This window comes from Chenopodium album, chromosome 22, assembly GCF_948465745.1.
Source record: "Chenopodium album chromosome 22, dcCheAlbu1.1, whole genome shotgun sequence".
Taxonomy (NCBI): Eukaryota; Viridiplantae; Streptophyta; class Magnoliopsida; order Caryophyllales; family Amaranthaceae; genus Chenopodium; species Chenopodium album.
In genome coordinates this window covers 33533754-33550768 of record NC_137855.1, presented here as the reverse complement: position 1 = coordinate 33550768, position 17015 = coordinate 33533754, and the positions used below count along the sequence as shown (strand labels likewise).

Here is a 17015-nt window from a genome sequence, read left to right as displayed (position 1 = left end):
AAACTCCCCCAAGCCAAACCTTTGCTTGTCCCTAAGCAAAGAGCTCATCAATGAACATATAAAACATGCCTCACCCCAATAATCAAATCAAGCACAGACGATTCAAGGCAAATCTAATGAGAATGCTTCAATATCAATCAATCTCATTCATCCAATCACTCTTCCTCCCCAACAATTGTCAAATAGAGCAAACCACACGAGCATATAGAATTCAAGACTAGTGCTCACACACTCAACTCTCATTTATGTGGCGAGTAAAAGATGTACTCGATCGCTCTCCAACCACCCTTTTATGTGAACAATGCCCTCCCAAACTCACACACTCGTGTGTTTAAAAAGATAAGCACTCAACCTAATAGTCGACTCGGAATATGTCAATTCATAATTTGCATTGATAAACAACACTTCCACATCTACACAACTCTATGCACAAGGTCAGAAGGTCTTTAAAGCTTGTAATGTAAGGCTAGGGTAAAGGGTAGGAAATATTTGGGAACATGTGAGAGAAAAGCCATGCTTAAAGGGAGCCAAATCCTAATAAAACCAATGATCAAAATAAATAATGATCAACATCTCCAACATAACTAACTCCAACAAGAATCCACCAAATACTACTCCAAACAACATAAACAATCCCAACACTTACAATTTCACTCATAAAAATATGACAATGTAGAACTTGAGTGAATAAACAAACTTTGAACTCATTCTTTTTTTCAAACTTGATACTTTTTTTCTTTGAATTGTTTTTTTCTTTTTATTCCACATTGGAAATTTCAACTTTGAAACACAAATTCTTATTTTTTCCAATCATAAAAATCAAAGAACAAATTACTCTTCTTATACCTCCACATTGTGCAAATAATGTGCACACTACAACTCCCTCACCTCACTAACTATAGCGCCCCCAAGCCAAGCTTGGGACTAGTAACCAATGGGGATAAAAAGGCTTGTAATGTGGCTAAATAAACAATAAAAGGGCACAAGCAACAACATGGGTAGCAAGAAGGGAACAAATGTATCTAATATCGTCTGAAGGCTACCTAAAAGAATGAACGCCTTCGTCCTCCTCATGTGCATAATAGGTGAGTCATGAAATACTACTCATAGTTGCAAACCAATACTCAAATTCATTGACATACCAGGAACTAAACACACATTCCTAACCAAATCAACTAGTCAAACACTATATTCACAAGTAGTTGGACAAAATTGACGCATGTTTAGGCATCCAAGCAATTAAACTTCAAATCATGATCAACAAGTCCACAATGCTTATCATCAATAACCAAGAATCAAAACAAATTTTCTCAAGTATGGGGGCATAGAGAAGCATGATTTACAATTCATTGGAACGTATTTTTGGATTTTTTTAATTTTTTAATTTTTTTTGTATTTTTCTTATAGGAAAACAATAAAACTACACTAGGAAAGCAGTAAAACTACACTAAGCATACCAATAAAGAGAGAGAAGTGAAAGATATACCATATAAACACGAGAACCTCCCCCCAAGCTAAATCAGACAATATCCTCATTGTCTTTTAGGGGAAGCAAGTATTCAAGGTGACTACTCTTCATCATCACCACATCAATGTCACCAAAGCCTCAGGATTGCAATGCATCTCTTTGGAACAAAATTGGGCAAGAAAGAAACAAAGTGTTAGTGGAAAAAAGATAAAAATTGAGTCAGGTGCACTAATATGATCATAACTTTTGATATATAGATGATAATGCAGTGATTCCAATTGCATTGGAAAGTAGACTTAAAGATCTTTCCAACAATAGGTCACACGCCCAAATCCGATAAGAAACGCAAAAGTTATGGCCTGTCAAAGTTGAGCCGTTTTGCTGATCCTCTCTCGCGCCCGGTCGGGCGCCAAACCGCCCAGTAGGGTGCCACACCGCCCGGTAGGGCGGTATAAACCCTTTAAATTCTCTTCGTTCTCGAGCCCGGTTGGGAGCCATACCGCCCGGTCGGGCGGTCGAAATGTCCGTACTCGTCAACTCTCGCGCCCGGTCGGGCAAAAATTGTCAATTTTTCACCCTTGCTCTCGCGCTCGGTCGGGCGGTCCTTCGCCCGATTGGGCCCGAGGCAATGTTTGGTACGAGAGACTCCTTCTCTTTTTTCCAAATTTGACTAACTCTTTTCCTTCTAACCTGTACAACTCAATAAACTCATTAAACTCTCTCCTCTCACAAGAAATAGAAAGAAGACTAAAAAAAACAAGAAAAATACGGGTTGCCTCCCGCAAAGCGCTGGTTTATTTAGGTCCCGCACGACCCTCTTACCACATGTCGGGAAGTTAAGCCCCTTGGCCTATCGCCTGGTCGGGTGGTTCTTCACCCGGTTGAGCGATTTTTAAACCACGACTCGGCTTCCTAACACGCCCTGTAAGGCGCCAATTCACCCTATTGGGTGGATCCTCATTGGCTTGAACTGGTGGGTCTTTACTTTTGTTCGATTGAGAACCCTTTTTGACCATTGGTTGCCTCGATTTATCACTTTGTTGAGCTATTACAACACGATCTGGTGGAACTCTCACTATAGGCTCAGTTTCCGCAACTTGTGTACTTATTTCCACCTTCTCATCTTCAAAACCAAGACCTTCACAGTATAAGGCTCTCTCTATTGTGTCCACTTCCTCTATCCATCGGTTAGTTGTACCTGTAGAAGATGCAACACACGATACCGCCTCCAAGGGATCTTTAACAAAAGCCTGGGGCTTATTAGAACAATTACCAACCACATCAACTTTATAACACTTCTCCTCTAGCATGGGGCTTTTAGGGGTATTATTCAAATTAAAAACAATTTTATCATCCCCTACTGATAGTGTCAATTTACCACATTTTACATCAATAATTGCTCCTGCAGTATTAAGGAAGGGTCTACCCAAAATGATTGGGGTTTGCAAATCCTCAGACATATCAAGAACAACAAAATCCACAGGTATATAAAATTTACCTACTCTAACAGGGACGTCTTCTAATATGCCTATGGGGTATTTAGAAGAACGATCGGCCATTTGCAGAGTAATATTAGTAGACTTTAATTTACCCATTTTTAGCTTTAAACACACAGATAATGGCATGACACTAACACTAGCGCCCAAATCACACAATGCATTATCAATCATTAAATTGCCAATATGACAAGGGATAGAAAAACTACCGGGATCTTTTAGTTTGGGTGGAGATTTATTTTGTAGTACGGCACTACATTCAGCAGTGAAAGCGACAGTCTCTACCTCACTAATAGACCTTTTCCTAGTCAATATTTCTTTCATGAATTTTGCATATGTAGGTATTTGCGTGATTAATTCTGTAAAGGGAACTGTTACCTGCAAATCCTTCACCATGTCAAGGAACTTACCAAACTGCTTATCCATGGTGGTTTTCAAATGTCGATTTGGGAATGGTAGTTTGATAATTGGTTGTTGCACATCATTATTCCTGTCTTGAGTTACAACCTTCCCTGGAGTTTTACCCTGCAATGTAACATCAGAAATATTAGTACTACCCTTTAGCCCTGCAGGGCTAGGATTAATATCCCTTGGTATAAAGGAATCAGGATTAGCAATTTCTGTTGAAACAGGTTCATCTTCTTTGGGCATAGGAGGCCCATCATAGTGTGAACCACTCCTGAGGGTAATTGCAAACGCCTGATCTGTGGGTTGTACTGGTTGCGATGGTAGGGCTCCTTGTGGGCGAACCTGAAGAGCAGCGGCTAACTGTGCAATTTGAGTATCTATGACTTTATTGTGGGCTACAATCGAGTCAATTTGTGAGTCTCTACTCTCCATATGCTTTTGCATACTAGTTAACATCGCTCTAATTTCTGATAAAGCTGGGTCAGAAGGTGGTGGAGGAGTTTGTGGTTGGTTTTTCTGGCCAGCATTGGGATGGTAATATTTCTGCTGAGGTGGTGGTGCTGGTTGTTGTGGTTGTTGTGGAGGTGGAGGTGTGGGATTTTTCACATTAGTACTCTTGTAGGAAAGATAAGGATGGTTCCGATACCCGGGATTATAGGTGTTGGAGTATGGATTATTTTGCTTGATGGACTGAAAAGCGTTAACCTGCTCCATGGAACTCCTACACTCATGTTCCCAATGACCTACAATTCCACAATTTTCACAGAAAGCATCATTAGCATTATTATCAATTGCAGAAACATTAGCTATTTTAGAATTAGCAGTAGTAAGGTTATCCAATTTCTGACAAATAGAGGTTAATTGAGATTGCATAAAGGATACGGAATCGACGTGGTGTTTTCCCTTGTTTGAAAAACCTCTAGGATTCCCATATTGGGAATTATGGATCGCCATATCTTCAATAACCTGACCTGCATCATCAACATTGAGGTTCATAAACCTCCCATTAGTTGCAGAATCCAAGATTGCTCTAGAAGAATTTCCGATCCCATTGTAGAAAGCTTGTATCAACTGCCATTGTGCTAAGTTATGATGAGGGCACTCTCTCTGCAGGTCTTTGAATCTTTCCCAAGCTTCATATAGTGACTCATCTGGCTCTTGGGCGAAATTTTGAATTGCGCTTCTCAATAGAGCTGTTTTCTCTGCAGGGTAATACTTGTTATAAAAATTCAAAACAAGAGTCTCCCAATTAGTAATGCCAAGTGCAGTTCTATTTAAACCATTAAACCACAGTTTAGCTTTTCCACATAAAGAGAAAGGAAAGAGAATCTCCCTTATTTGGTCTTGCGTGACCCCAGCTTGCCTTATAGTGTTACAATATTGACAGTAGTCGGCAATGTGTAGATTTGGGTCTTCACCCTTAGCTCCACTAAATTGCCTCCTTTCTATCATCGTGATGAACTGGGGCTTGATCTCGAATTGAACTCCCTCGAGATCTGGCGTAAGAGAAAGGTGGGGAAAATGCGCCAAAGATGGCTGAGAATAGTCGCTGAGCTTTTTAGATGGATTTTCTCCCATCTCTAATTCTGATTCTGAAGAAGTGTCTGGATCACTAGAATCAGATGAAGGGTCTCTAGGAATTTCACCACCAGAACTCGCCAGTATTTGCTTGTATAAATTCTTTTGCCTATGGAAAGAGCGCTCGATCTCATGATCGAATGGAATGTAGCCTGATCTGGAACACCTGGGCATAAACAAAGAACTAGACAACAGATATGAGAATTTTCCCAAAGAACTTATGTTCTCCTGGACGAAGGAAAATAATCTAGACTACAAAAACAATTAGAAAAAAAAAATATAACCGTTTCCCCGGCAACGGCGCCAAATTTTGACAGGCTAAAGTCGTATCACCTAATCAAAAGTAATTACCTAAGTCCTCTAACTAAAGTAGATAGGGAAGTAGGGTCGAATCCACAGGGAAACTAGTCTTTCTATTCCTAATTAATTAATAGCAATCTAAATTATTAGTAACAATTTGTTGTGATTTAAAGATTATACTACAAAGAATATAAGCAGGGAGAATAAAATAAGAGGAATCAATGAATTAAAGACCTAGGGCATAGGTTCACCAATAAATAATATTCCAGGGTAAAACATAATAACCAATCATTAATGCATCAATTAACCAGATAATAAAGGGTTTTCGCTACGTATTACAATCACAGAATTAATCTACCGGTATTAAATCTCATCTCTCGAATCTCGACTTAACCATTTATAAATTAACCTGCCTATTGAAACTAGACCTAAACATCAATTCTCATCTCTCAAATCTCGAATCAATATTGTCAAACTCATGCATAAAAGATCAGGCCTAATCTAGTCACAGAGCATTAAATCAATCAATAGGAAATTAATATAGCATTGATAATTAACAACAATAAATTACCCCTTCATATTATTTATGGATCCCCATAAACCCTAGAAAAAGAACTACTCACACATAATTAAATCTAAACTAATCAAAGCAATAAAATAAAACATGATAGAAGGAATAAAATAAATAACTGAGATTAAGAGAAAAGAAATCGTTACCAAAGTAATCAGAATAAAGAGTTGAGTAAAGAACAAAGTATAAAGTGTAGAGAGAGAAAATAAGCTTAAGTAAAGAGAGAAAGTCTAAGAGAAAGAATTACAATAGTAAAGGGAGAATAAGGAAGTGTAAAAGAATACTAAACTTGCTTAACGAAAACAAATTTATAATAAGCAAGAATCCTAAACTAAAACAAACTAAACGATGCTTAAAAGATCTATCAGAGACACGCGCCCGACCGGGCGAAGGGCTGCTGCGATATAAGTCTTCTTTGCCCGATCGGGCGCGCCGTCGGGCGGACCATCGGGCGAACCACCGGGCGGACCATCGGGCGGACCACCGGGCGGACCATCGGGCGGACCACCGGGCAGACCATCGGGCGGACACCCTTGGGCCGCTTGGACTCCTCGTTTAGGCTCGTAACTTGGCCCAAACCAAATATCCTCTTTGGGGCTTTAATCATTCGGTCCAAATGCCTCGTCTTCACACAAGTCGAGCCCTTATTCACCGGTTTGATTACTCTAACCGATCTTGGGCTACAAAAGATGTACGTACTCTTCCAATGCTCGTAGTTGCTCCATAAAATCCCAGGAAAATGCTCCAAAGGTGCAATTCCCTACAAAACTCAACCAAAACTACGAAAACACTAGAAAACACATATTAGTAATAAAAGTGGCTCTAAAGAGCCAAAAACACTACTAATAATGACCAAGGGATGGGGGTAAAATACTACATAAACTAGACATATCAAAGATGACATGCCTTACCATAAACTAGTCTATAAGGTGAAGTACCAATCGGTGTCTTAAATGCTGTTCGGTATGCCCAAAGTGTGTCATCAAGCTTCATACTCTAATCCTTCCTAGACTTGGCTACTACCTTCTCTAAAATCGCCTTGATTTCCCTATTAGAGACCTCAACTTGACCACTAGTTTGGGGATGGTAACTATGCCCGGTTCTATGATACACACCATACTTCCTAAGTAAGTTGTCCAATTGTCTCTCATGGAAGTGGGTACCCCCATCACTAATAATAGCTCGTGGAACACCAAACCTGGGAAATATGATCTTCTTGAATAACTTGATGACTACCTTAGAATCATTTGTTGGTGAGGCTATGGCTTCTACCCACTTGGACACATAGTCTACGGCTACAAGTATGTAACAATTCCCATTGGAAGATGGGAACGGCCCCATATAATCGATACCCCAAACATCAAATATTTCAACTTCTAGAATCCCAGTTTGGGGCATCTCATGCCTCCGCGAAATGTTGCCAGTCCTCTGGCAAGGGTCACAAGCCTGCACAAAAGTGTTAGCATCTTTAAACATGGTAGGCCAAAAGAAGCCTGACTCGTTAATCTTAGCCACCGTTTTAGTGGGGCCATGATGTCCACCATAGGGTGAAGTGTGGCAACTTGTAAGAACGCCGTGAACCTCCCATTCGGGAACACACCTGCGAAATAATCCATCTGCACACTCACGAAACAAAAAAGGATCATCCCAAAAATAATGTTTAACATCAGAAAGGAATTTCTTTTTCTGTTGGTAGGACAAGTCAGGAGGTAAAGTACCACCCACTAAATAATTAGCAAAATCCACAAACCAAGGGTGATGCTCTACTACTGCATACAAGTTGTCATCAGGGAACGAATCATCTATAGGAAGAGAATCCTTACCCTCATCATACCTGATACGTGACAAGTGGTCTGCCACTACGTTCTCTGCTCCCTTTTTATCTCTTATCTCGATATTGAAATCTTGGAGAAAAAGAACCCACCGGAGTAGCCTTGGCTTGGATTCCGCCTTAGCTATTAGATATTTCAAAGCTGCATGGTCAGTAAAAACAATGACTTTAGAACCAACAAGATATGATCTAAATTTTTCTAAAGCATATATAACAGCAAGAAACTCCTTTTTCGTGGTGGCATAGTTGACTTGGGCCTCATCTAAAGTTTTTCTTGCATAATAAATAGCATGCAAAACTTTATCCTTCCTTTGTCCAAGCACGGCTCCTAGAACAAAGTCACTTGCATCACACATAATCTCGAATGGAAGGTTCCAATCGGGTGCACATATGATGGGTGCCGATATCAAAGCCTGCTTAATCCTGTCAAAAGCCTCAAGACACTCGTCAGTAAAAACAAAAGGGGCATCCTTAAGCAAAAGCTGAGTCAGTGGTTTAGCAATTTTAAAAAATCTTTAATAAAACGGCGATAAAATCCCCATGACCCAAGAAACTCCTAACTCCCTTAACATTAACTGGGGGAGGTAATTGCTCAATCACTGAAATCTTAGCTTTGTCTACCTGTATGCCCTTATCAGATACAATGTGACCAAGGACTACTCCCTCTGTCACCATAAAGTGACACTTCTCCCAATTTAAAACCAAATTGCATTCTTCACATCTTTTCATGATTTTAGCAAGGTTAGTTAAGCATGCATCAAATGAAGAACTATAGACACTAAAATCATCCATAAAGACTTCCATAATAGACTTTATGAAATCAGAAAATATGCTCATCATGCAACGTTGAAAAGTAGCAGGTGCATTACATAAACCAAAAGGCATTCTACGATATGCAAAAGTGCCATAAGGGCATGTAAATGTAGTCTTTTCCTGATCTTCAGGGTGGATCGGAATTTGGAAAAATCCCGAATACCCATCCAAATAGCAAAAGAACTTGTGATTAGCTAACCTCTCAAGCATTTGATCAATAAAGGGGAGAGGGAAATGGTCCTTTTTAGTGGCGACATTTAATCTACGATAATCAATGCACATACGCCACCCTGTAACAGTTCTAGTGGGAATTAATCTGTTTTTATCATTTTTAACAACAGTCATCCCACCCTTCTTAGGAACCACCTGTACAGGACTTACCCATTTGGAGTCAGAAATAGGATATATAATACCTGCATCAAGTAATTTCATAACCTCTTTCTTAACTACCTCTTGCATATTAGGATTCAACCTCCTCTGGGGTTGAATACAGGGTTTGTAGTTGTCCTCTAAGTGTATCCTGTGCATACAAAAATCAGGGCTTATACCCTTGAGATCATCAATACTGTACCCTATTGCCCTTTTGTGGCCTGGGTTCTTAGAACCTCTAGAAGTTGGGAAGTTTGTGGGTCATCCAGTGCAGTACTAATGATCACAGGGTACAATTTCTGCTCATCAAGGAAAACATATTTTAAATGAGAAGGGAGAGGTTTTAGTTCAGGTTTCTTCACCTCTGCAGGTTTTGATTCCTGAACCAAATTTACTACCTTCATACAATTGTTAGCATCGAATTCCTCGGTGGCAAGAGCTCTTTTTATGTCATCCACCTCCTTACTCCATATGCTCATGTCACCTGCAGACAAATTTCCACAAAGAATTTCCTCCAAGGGGTCCCTTGCAAGAACCTGTGGTAAGCTCTCCTCACAAATATCATCCATTACATCAAGCACATCAATTAGATAACAGTTTTCTTCAAGCATAGGACCTTTTAAAACTTTCCCTAAGTTAAAAGTGATATTATTATCGCCAACAGAAAGGGTTAGTTTACCATTTTTGACATCAATAATGGCTCCTGCAGTATGGAGAAAAGGTCTACCTAATATAATGGGAATTTGCGTGTCCTCAGCCATGTCTAAAACAAAAAAATCAACAAGGATAAAAAATTTACCAACTCTAACAGGTACATCCTCTAAAATACCTAAGGGGTATTTAACAGAACGATCTGCCATTTGCAAAGTTATATTAGTAACTTTTAAATCACCCATATTTAATTTAGCACATACAGACGATGGCATCACACTAACAGAAGCACCTAGATCACATAATGCTTTATCAATGAAAACATTTCCAATATGACAAGGGATAGAAAAACTACCGGGATCCTTTAATTTAGGAGGGGATTTATTTTGTAAAAGTGCACTACATTCCTCAGTGAATGCTACAGTTTCTACTTCATTAAAGGCCCTTTTCCTAGTCAAAATATCTTTCATGAATTTAGCATATGCAGGAACCTGAGTAATAAGTTCTGTGAAAGGAACTGTTACCTGCAAATTTTTTACTACCTCCAAAAACTTACCAAACTGCTTATCCAACTTAGTCTTCAAGTGACGGTTGGGGAAAGGTAGCTTGATAACTGGTGGTGCTTCCCTACTCTTCTCCTGGGGTGCATCCTTCCCTAAGGTTGTACCCTGCAATGAATCATCAGAAATATTAGTATCAATAATTTTACCCTAGAGCCCTGCAGGGGCATTTGGTACAACGGAATCAGGATTAGAAATATTAATTAAATCAGGTTCATCCTCTTTGGGCATTGGGGGCCCATCGTAGTGTGAACCACTCCTTAGGGTAATTGCATTAGCATGTTCCGTAGGTTGAATTCCCTGCGCCGGTAAAGCTCCCTGCTGGCGAGATTGAAGGGTACAGGACAATTGGGCAATTTGGGTGTCCATGACTTTATTATGGGCTATAATAGAGTCAATTTGTTGGTCTCTACTCTCCATATGTTTTTGCATACTGGTCAGCATTGCCCTAATTTCTGATAAAGCAAGGTCAGAAGATGTAGTAGGGGCTTGTGATGGGGGTTTCTGGTTAGCATAAGGGTGGTAATATTTTTGCTGTGGAGGGGGTGCTTGTTGTGGTTATTGTGTAGGTGGAGGATTTTGAACATTAGTGCTACGGTAAGATAGGTAAGGATGGTTCCGGTAGCCAGGATTGTAGGAATTGGAGTATGGGTTATTTTGCTTGTAAGTTTGAAAAGCATTAACTTGCTCCATCGAACTCCTGCAATCTTGTTCATAATGACCTACACTTCCACAATTTTCACAGAAAGCATCATTAGCATTTGATCGTGAGATTAAATAGTGTCGTTGGTCTACTAACCCTAATCAAATTAATTATTTATAACCTAAACTACCCTAATACGAGTATAGGGGTAAGTAAAGGGTCGAACCCAAAAGGACTAAGTGTATCAATCTATGCTAATTAGACTACTAGGAAAGCTTGTGAGATAGAGAGAGGTTCAACTAAACACTACTAAGAGCAAATAACTAAAACTAGGGAAAGTGGAATCCAATTACATCAATGCATTCAACAATATCATACAATTAGATGAAAATGACCTCGATTAGGAACGATTAACACATTTAACTCACTCTCGCACAATTAAGCATGTTAATTATCCTACTAAACTAATTCACTCTCGTGCAACTAGCCTAGCAAAGGTATGGAGGAATTTAGGGCTCTCAACCAACTCACTCTCGCGCAATTGATTGAAAATACAATTAAGAACATAGAATCAATTAGCTAGAAAGATTCTAATCCATAAAAGCATCATCCATACACAATAATCAAGAAACAATTTCATACTAATCACAATCAATCATTAAATTAATTAACATAACCTTCATCCATTTCCCTAGAACAAAATCTAAACTTACATGATGAACAAAAACAAGGAAAACAAGGTAAAATAATAATAAAAGCAAGAATCAAATAACTAAACTAATTAATCTACTCAAATCAATAAATAAATAAGTAAAAACAATAATAAATGAAAGCAATAAATGTGAGAGAAATTTAGGAAGACTCATTGAATTTATGAGAGGAAAAATCCACAAATTGCTTCTTCAAAATCCCAAAAACTCCATGAAAAATCCAAGCTTTCTCTCTCTAAACTACTCCTAAACTAGAGAGAGAAACTCCTAATCTAACCCTAAGAGAGAGAAAAATAAAAGAACTAAAACTACTCTAAACTAATCTAGGGTAAAATTAAAATGTTGAGAGTTATTGCTGTTGGGTGGTGATTTTGGTGGTGTGGAAAGCAGTGGAGCAGGGGAGCAGTAAAATAGAGGGAGCAGGGGAAGTGAACAGGGTGGTTTGCGTGGTGTTGGGCTGGTGTGGTGGAGGTTAATATGTAGGGTGGTGTATGATAAGTTGGCAGCAGCTTTAGAACAAATTTGTGCCTCGAATCCCGGACTTTGAACTTGAACACGACTTTAAAACCCGAAACACCAAACTCGACCTACAACAAAACGAGGGCATTATCAAAAGACAAAATAAAATAAAATAAAATAAAATAAAATAAAATAAACTTAAAAATAAAATCAAAAGAAATTAAATAAAATAAAGTAAAACAAATATGAAAATAAAATAAAATGAGAAAATAAAAGAACTAGGAACTTATTAAAAAAAACAAGAACTAAAAACTTAAAATAAAAACAAAGAAAATAAGATAATTTAAATAAATTAAGAAAATAAGCTAAAAACTACTAAAATACTCGAAATAAGGATAAAAGACGAGAATAAGTAAATAAAAGAAATAAAGGACAAATAGGGTTAAATTATTGGAAAATAAGCCGAGAAACGACTCGATAAACACCCTAAAAGTGACATAAAAGTCACTTATCAAACTCCCCCAAGCTAAACTTTTGCTCGTCCTTGAGCAAATTAACATGAAACACGGGAGAAGGAGAATGATTTATTCAAGCAAAGCTAGAACACTAAAGGAGACAAGAATGTACACTAACTCACTTTCGTAGGAATCACGATCACTTTTAGCAACTAATGACAAGCCCTTTAAACCCCTAGATCGCCCTAGAGGACGAGTGTGCTCTCGTGAGGGTGTCCTAAGAGTTTAACCCACAATTCTAAATAAAAACCAAGGCAAGGCAATAAAAAGAAAAGAAAAAGGAACATAAAAAAGAGAAAGAAAACACAAATTCATATTTGGACAAGAGATAGGAACAAGCACCAATGAATGCAAACCTTTCTAAATAGACAAATGTATGCACGTTCCTAGATGTCAATGGTTGATTGAAACATAACATATGCTAAGCATAGAGAACTAATGAGGACTCAATCCACCCTAGCCCCAACCAATCGGGACGCGTTCTCTCCACTAGCTTCAAATCAACCCTTAAGCTAGCTTCTCATGATTCCACGAAGGAACCGGAAAAAGATAAAGAAATGAAAAACTTTGAGAAGGTTATCCCGACATCTCAACTATGCATACTCTCTCCATAGGTTTGAAATCTATCTCCCTCCACCGTTCCTTGACCTAACCCCACTAAAGTCTAAGGGTCTTTTATTGGGTTGAAACGTAAGGCTAAGGGTTAAGGCGGGGTAAAAATTTGAAAATTTTGGTGATATTTCCTAAGTGAAGCAAAAGAGTGGCCTACTCTCAAAAACAAACTCAAGAAGTCACAAAATATCAAACAAAAATACCAATAATGCCATCTCCCCCAAGCTTACTCAATACTAACACACAATATATACAAAAAAATGAAGGAACGCTCCCCCCCAAGCTTGAACGAAGCATTGTCCTCAATGCTTAAACTAGGGTAGAAAACGAAACCAAACTAAAATATATGTGTGCTTATTTTTTTTTTTTTAGTGTCCTTGCCTTTTTTAAATCATGGACGACTTTTTCTTGAAACTTCATTTGATTTTCTTAAATTGCATCTTTCATCTCAAACTTTTTTGCATATTCTTTTCAAGCTCAACTTTCAAGACCTTACTTCAACCAATTCACAAAGTTTTCTTGCTCATGATCAACACTCTCAAAACTCAAACCTCACATGCCAATTCTTCACTAACTAAAAGGGTTGGTAAACATAGGCCATTAGGTTTGTAATGCGGTTTAAACAAGAGCGGGAAACATTAGGCTCAAATTGGTTAATAAGTAGGTTGATGCAAAATAGAAAACCAAATTTGTAACAAAATAAAAAGAAGATAAAGAAAAATGAGAAAATGTGCCCTTTTCCTCCCTTAGAGTGGCTCGGTCACGATCTTGGGAGCTAGAGGTCAAAACAAGGATTAAGACATGCATAGTCAAGGATCCTAAATTGCCGCTCAACAAGGTGATGAAGGCTAGAACAAATGAAGCTCACAAGGGATTATAACCAAACAAATACCCACCAAGGGTTTCAAATCCACTATAGAGAGCAACTCCATCTTACCACATTCCCGTGAACTAAGGCTTCATGGACCCCTAAAAGTTCTTAAACCGACTACCTTAGCATATAGTATCCTAGAGTCAACCAAAGACACTCTCAAACCGTGCATACATTTACCACTTAGGAAGAAAAACATTCAAGAATGAAATTCCAAAACAAAATGTCCAAAATAAGAACAAACAAAACACATTTTGCCTAAATTACCTTGAAAGTAAACAAAAATCTTTTTGGACTTTTCAAAATATAAGAAAAGACATGGAAATGCATATACTCAAGTGCTTGGCATAAATGAATCAACATCCCACCAAACATGATAGAATACCCTCCCCCCAAGCTTGAATGAGACAATATACTCAAACATAAACCAAATAATCCATGGGAGGGGAAAAGAAAGAAATCAACCCAACAAACCAACACATGTCCAACGAGTCACCAACCATTAGAGAAAGAGCGAAGAAAGATGTTACCGGATATTGGTGGGTGTAAATACCCGCAAATGAACCAATTTAACCTTTCAAAGCCGATTTCCTTTTGAATTGAATCTCGATTTCCATATGCTAGCAAAAATAGGCATTAAACTTTTTGTTTCTTGATCCAAACCAATGCATAAGTGTATATCAAGTCATGTACCTAGCAAAAGGCACACAAACATTTCCATGAGAGAAAATCTAATCTAAAAAGAAAAGAAAATGAAAGCAATAAAAACCTCGGGTTACTTCCCGAGAAAGGCTTGTTTAACGTCCAAGCGAGACCGCTCTAGTAAATAATATTGCAACGAACGCAAGAGCTTATCAAATGCACTACTACACATCTCGTATGATAACAAGTAGGCAAATGACGGGAGGAGGACGTGCAACAAGATTATTGCACGTAAGTGAGGAGGGAGATGCCAAAAGAAAGAAGAAAAATCAAAAGAAAAATCAAGAAAATGAGAAGAAAAAGAAGAAGAAAAATAAGGCAAACTCTCCTCAAAATATTTTTGGGTGGCATAATCACCCATTTCCTCAATAATTGGAGGATGAGAAGGAAGAGTCTCATCAAAGAAGAGAGGGTCCTCAATAGGCTCTTTGACAAAAGAAGGGAGGAACATGGGATAGTAGGGGATGTGGTCAAATTTCCTTGAGAAAGGGACATGAGGAAGGGGAGGAGAAACAATGGTCTCACAAAGCCTCACATCACCAATGAGGGCATGAAAATCAATCATAGAATCCTCAAAAGAACACTCATGACTCACATCTCCCTCAAACAAAAACTCTCCAATAGAAACAACCTCATCCTCCTCTCTATCACAACGATGAACAACAAATCCCTCAAGAAACTCAAAGCCTAGAGTCTCTAAACCATGCATGAAAGGATATAGGTTTCTCTCAAACTCATCCCTCTCCCATGAAGCATTGCCAATGAACTCTCTCAAAAGGCTATAATGCTTGGTTACACCTTCAACGAACATACTAGCCATAACCTCAAAAGAATCCAAAGACTCATGGATAGAAGGGTCACAAACATGCAAGCTAGACTCATCAAGATGGGGAAGGGGGTTGGAATCCTCAAAATCGACATTTTCTTCATTCTCAACTCTTCCACCACCACTCAAGGGACTCCCAATCTCTCTTGATTGCTCAAACTCATCATCATCATCCTCATGAACTCCCTCATTCAAAATGGAAGATGGCTCACTCACATCCTCACCATGGGAAGCTCTCAAAGGGGGTGAATAAGGGGAAGGATGGCATTCAAGCTCAAATGGGGAATGAAAAGGATCAAAATCCTCAAAAATCCTCTCATCACGAGAAAATCTCTCCTCACCTTCACACCCTTGACCCACATCATCCTCAAAACCACTCTCACACTCCAAGTGAGGTACCTCACATCCATTTACATCAACAATAGCACTCATCACTTGGGCAAGCCTCACTTCTCTCAATTTTTGTTCTTCTTAAAGCTCTTGGAGTTGTTGGGTGAGATATTGCATTTGAGAAAGAATTTGGGGAGTAATGTTATCGGGTTGAGGTTCATGATCAAAATCAAATTGCATATTATCAAAATTAGCACAAGCCTCATCACAATGAGCATAAGAGGGGAGGGGGTCAACGTGCATGCTTGGATCATCACAAGGCAAATTAGAAGCATCAAGAGAATTCATGCAAAAACTAGAAGAATCTTGACATTGAGAATCAAAAAAAGAAACATGACTTTCTCTATCATAAGAATCTCTAGCAAGCCAAGTGAAGAAATTCCAAGCATCATGCATAGACAAATGACGGAATATACCATTGTGCATATTCTCAACCATACCCCTAGTATACTCATTCGTGCCCCAATAAGCTATTCCACAAGCATCACTAAGAGAACATCCATGGAAACTAAGAAAACCATCTAATCTATCAAAGTAAGCGTAAAAGGGTTCATCATCAAATTGAGGAAAGGATAAACATGCCATTTTTATACAAAAAACAAAGAAAAGCAAACAAAAATCAAATAATATACAAGAATCTAGCTAATCTAATCAACACAAACTAATGAACGCCTTAGTCCCCGGCAACGGCGCCAAAATTTGATCGTGAGATTAAATAGTGTCGTTGGTCAACTAACCCTAATCAAATTAATTATTTATAACCTAAACTACCCTAATATGAGTATAGGGGTAAGTAAAGGGTCGAACCCAAAAGGACTAAGTGTATCAATTTATGCTAATTAGAATACTAGGAAAGCTTGTGAGATAGAGAGAGGTTCAACTAAACACTACTAAGAGCAAATAACTAAAACTAGGGAAAGTGGAATCCAATTACATCAATGCATTCAACAATATCATACAATTAGATGAAAATGACCTCGATTAGGAACGATTAACACATTTAACTCACTCTCGCACAATTAAGCATGTTAATTATCCTACTAAACTAATTCACTCTCGTGCAACTAGCCTAGCAAAGGTATGGAGGAATTTAGGGCTCTCAACCAACTCACTCTCGCGCAATTGATTGAAAATACAATTAAGAACATAGAATCAATTAGTTAGAAAGATTCTAATCCATAAAAGCATCATCCATACACAATAATCAAGAAACAATTTCATACTAATCACAATCAATCATTA

The 17015-nt window shown here is 38.4% G+C and overlaps 1 non-coding gene across 1 annotated transcript; it reads left to right on the top strand.

The window, feature by feature from the left end:
* Positions 1–4456: 4456 nt before the first annotated feature.
* On the top strand, positions 4457–4563 carry LOC145606426 (small nucleolar RNA R71). Its single transcript, XR_014105305.1, has one exon. It is a non-coding gene; the product is annotated as a small nucleolar RNA R71 (small nucleolar RNA).
* The last annotated feature ends 12452 nt before the right edge of the window (positions 4564–17015 follow it).